A 4,393-nucleotide genomic window follows, 5' to 3' on the forward strand; every position below is an offset into this window, starting at 1 on the left:
CCTGGCCTTAGTTATCTGTGTTTTCTATTATATATCCTCAAACTATATATCCTTAGTGTCACGCCCTGGCCTTATTATTTTGATTAGAACGGGGTGTGACATGGGTGATTTATTGTGTTTGGTCTTATCTAGGGGTTTATTAGATTTATGGGGTTGTGTTTAGTAGAGTTGTCTAGGTAAGTCTATGGTTGCCTGGAGTGGTTCTCAATCAGAGGCAGGTGTTTATCGTTGTCTCTGATTGGGAACCATATTTAGGCAGCCATATTCTTTAGGTATCTTGTGGGTGGTTGTTTCCTGTCTCTGTGTTCTCTGCTCCAGGTAGGACTGTTTTGGTTTTGCCACGTTTTCTTATGTTGTATTTGTATCGTGTTTTCGTCTTTATTTAACATGCTTAACAATAACCAGGCTACATTTTGGTCCTCCTCTCCATCCCAGGAAGAAAACCTTTACACTTAGACTCAAATATCCTGACTCAGATCCATCCACATGCTGGCTCAAACCTAACCCCATCTTTAACCCAACCTAACCCCATCTCTAACCCCATCTCTAACCCAACCTAACCCCATCTCTAACCCAACCTAACCCCATCTCTAACCCAACCTAACCCCATCTCTAACCCAACCTAACCCTCTCTAACCCAACCTAACCCCATCTCTAACCCAACCTAACCCCATCTCTAACCCAACCTAACCCCATCTCTAACCCAACCTAACCCCATCTCTAACCCAACCTAACCCCATCTCTAACCCAACCTAACCCCATCTCTAACCCAACCTAACCCCATCGCTAACCCAACCTAACCCCATCTCTAACCCAACCTAACCCCATCTCTAACCCAACCTAACCCCATCTTTAACCCAACCTAACCCCATCTCTAACCCAACCTAACCCCATCTCTAACCCAACCTAACCCCATCTCTAACCCAACCTAACCCCATCTCTAACCCAACCTAACCCCATCTTTAACCCAACCTAACCCAACCTAACCCCATCTCTAACCCAACCTAACCCCATCTCTAACCCAACCTAACCCCATCTCTAACCCAACCTAACCCCATCGCTAACCCAACCTAACCCCATCTCTAACCCAACCTAACCCCATCTCTAACCCAACCTAACCCCATCTCTAACCCAACCTAACCCCATCTCTAACCAAACCTAACCCCATCTTTAACCCAACCTAACCCCATCTTTAACCCAACCTAACCCCATCTTTAACCCAACCTAACCCCATCTCTAACCAAACCTAACCCCATCTCTAACCCAACCTAACCCCATCTCTAACCCAACCTAACCCCATCTCTAACCAAACCTAACCCCATCTTTAACCCAACCTAACCCCATCTCTAACCCAACCTAACCCCATCTCTAACCCAACCCCATCTCTAACCCAACCTCATCTCTAACCCAACCTAACCCCATCTCTAACCCAACCTAACCCCATCTCTAACCCAACCTAACCCCATCTCTAACCCAACCTAACCCCATCTCTAACCCCACCTAACCCCATCTCTAACCCAACCTCATCTCTAACCCAACCTAACCCCATCTCTAACCCAACCTAACCCCATCTTTAACCCAACCTAACCCCATCTTTAACCCAACCTAACCCCATCTAACCCAACCTAACCCCATCTCTAACCCAACCTAACCCCATCTCTAACCCAACCTAACCCCATCTCTAACCCAACCTAACCCCATCTCTAACCCAACCTAACCCCATCTCTAACCCAACCTAACCCCATCTCTAACCCAACCTAACCCCATCTCTAACCCAACCTAACCCCATCTCTAACCCAACCTAACCCCATCTCTAACCCAACCTACCCCATCTCCCCATCATTTAACCCAACCTAACCCCATCTTTAACCCAACCTAACCCCATCTCTAACCCAACCTAACCCCATCTCTAACCCAACCTAACCCCATCTCTAACCCAACCTAACCCCATCTCTAACCCAACCTAACCCCATCTCTAACCCAACCCCATCTCTAACCCAACCTCATCTCTAACCCAACCTAACCCCATCTCTAACCCAACCTAACACCATCTCTAACCCAACCATAACCCCATCTCTAACCCAACCTAACCCCATCTCTAACCCCACCTAACCCCATCTCTAACCCAACCTCATCTCTAACCCAACCTAACCCCATCTCTAACCCCACCGATCCCCATCTCTAACCCAACCTAACCCCAGCTACAAGCAGCAACACTGTGGCAAGGACTTATGACAAGTTGTTTGGATGAATAATTATCTGCATTATTTTTTTTTACAAGCAAATACACTCCAATCTACTACAACGTTCATATTCAATGTGATAAAAACAACTTGTTCCTTACTTTTTATTTCTTGAAACCACTTTTCAGACCTTGTTTTTCCTTTACCTCATGTAGATGTACCCCTTGACTTCTGTTGAAACATTTAGTGTTTGTGTGTTTATCTTCTTGCCAAGTTTCCCGCAGAAGTGTATCCAGGTGAGTATCTGAAGTTAAGTTTTAACATGAATGTTTACAGGTTTGGTGCCAGGAACAAATAAATCAAATCAGATTTTATTGGTCACATACACATGGTTAGCAGATGAGTAAGAGGACAAGTACACTAGAGCGTCTAGTTCCTCTGTCCAGTGTCTGTGTTCTTTTTCCCATCTTAATCTTTTCTTTTTATTGGCCAGTCTGAGATATTGCTTTTTCTTTGCAACTCTGCCTCGAAGGCCACCATCCCAGAGTCGCCTCTTCACTGTTGACGTTGAGACTGGTGTTTTGTGGGTATTATTTAATGAAGCTGCCAGTTGAGGACTTGTGAGGGTGTTTCTCAAACAAGACACTCTAATGTACTTGTACTCTTGCTCAGTTGTGCACCTGGGCCTCCCACTCTTTCTATTCTGGTTAGAGCCAATTTGCGCTGTTCTGTGAAGGGAGTAGTACACAGCATTGTACGAGATCTTCAGTTTCTTGGCAGTTTCTCGCATAGAAGAGCCTTCATTTCTCTGAACAAGAATAGGCTGACGAGTTTCAGAAGGAAGATCTTTGTTTCTGGCCATTTTGAGCCTGTAATCGAACCCACAAATGCTGATGCTCCAGATACTCATCTAGTCTAAAGAAGGCCATTTTATTGCTTCTTTAATCAGGAACATAGTTTTTAGATGTGCTAACATAATTGCAAAAGGGTTTTATAAAGAACAATTAGCCTTTTAAAATGATAAACTTGGATTAGTTAACACAGCATGTTATTGGAACACAGGAGTGATGGTTGCTGATAATGGGACTCTGTACTCCGATGTAGATTTTCCATAAAAAAATCTGCCGTTTCCAGCTACAATAATCATTTACAACATTAACAATGTCAACACAGTATTTCTGATCAATTTGATGTTCATTTTAATGGTAAAAAAAATGTTTTCCTTTCAAAAACAAGGACATTTCTAAGTGACCCCAAACTTTTGAACGGAAGTGTATATCAGAACAAATAGCAGCAGGAACGGTTATACAGCTAGAGACACAATACTGTTAAATATATATCAGTATATTATGGAAAGCACTTATTGCAGCTAAATACAATTATAATTACCCACATATGCAATCATTTACATTTACATTTAAGTCATTTAGCAGACGCTCTTATCCAGAGCGACTTACAAATTGGTGCATTCACCTTAAGACATCGAGTGGAACAGTCACTTTACAATAGTGCATCTAAATCTTAAAGGGGGGGGGTGAGAGGGATTACTTATCCTAGGTATTAATGCCTAACCTTAAGATTTCAGAGTTAATGCCTAACCTTAAGATTTCACAGTTAATGCCTAACCTTAAGATTTCACTGTTAATGCCTAACCTTAAGATTTCACAGTTAATGCCTAACCTTAAGATTTCACAGTTAATGCCTAACCTTAAGACATTTACATTTACATTTAAGTCATTTAGCAGACGCTCTTATCCAGAGCGACTTACAAATTGGTGCATTCACCTTATGACATCCAGTGGGACAGTCACTTAACAATAGTGCATCTAAAACTTAGGGGGGGGTGGGGTGAGAGGGATTACTTAACCTATCCTAGGTATTCCTTAAAGAGGTGGGGTTTCAGGTGTCTCCGGAAGGTGGTGATTGACTCCGCTGTCCTGGCGTCGTGAGGGAGTTTGTTCCACCATTGGGGGGCCAGGGCAGCGAACAGCTTTGACTGGGCTGAGCGGGAGCTGTACTTCCTCAGTGGTAGGGAGGCGAGCAGGCCAGAGGTGGATGAACGCAGTGCCCTTGTTTGGGTGTAGGGCCTGATCAGAGCCTGGAGGTACTGAGGTGCCGTTCCCCTCACAGCTCCGTAGGCAAGCACCATGGTCTTGTAGCGGATGCGAGCTTCAACTGGAAGCCAGTGGAGAGAACGGAGGAGCGGGGTG

Source organism: Oncorhynchus gorbuscha, linkage group LG22 (genome assembly GCF_021184085.1).
Source record: "Oncorhynchus gorbuscha isolate QuinsamMale2020 ecotype Even-year linkage group LG22, OgorEven_v1.0, whole genome shotgun sequence".
Lineage (NCBI taxonomy): Eukaryota > Metazoa > Chordata > Actinopteri > Salmoniformes > Salmonidae > Oncorhynchus > Oncorhynchus gorbuscha.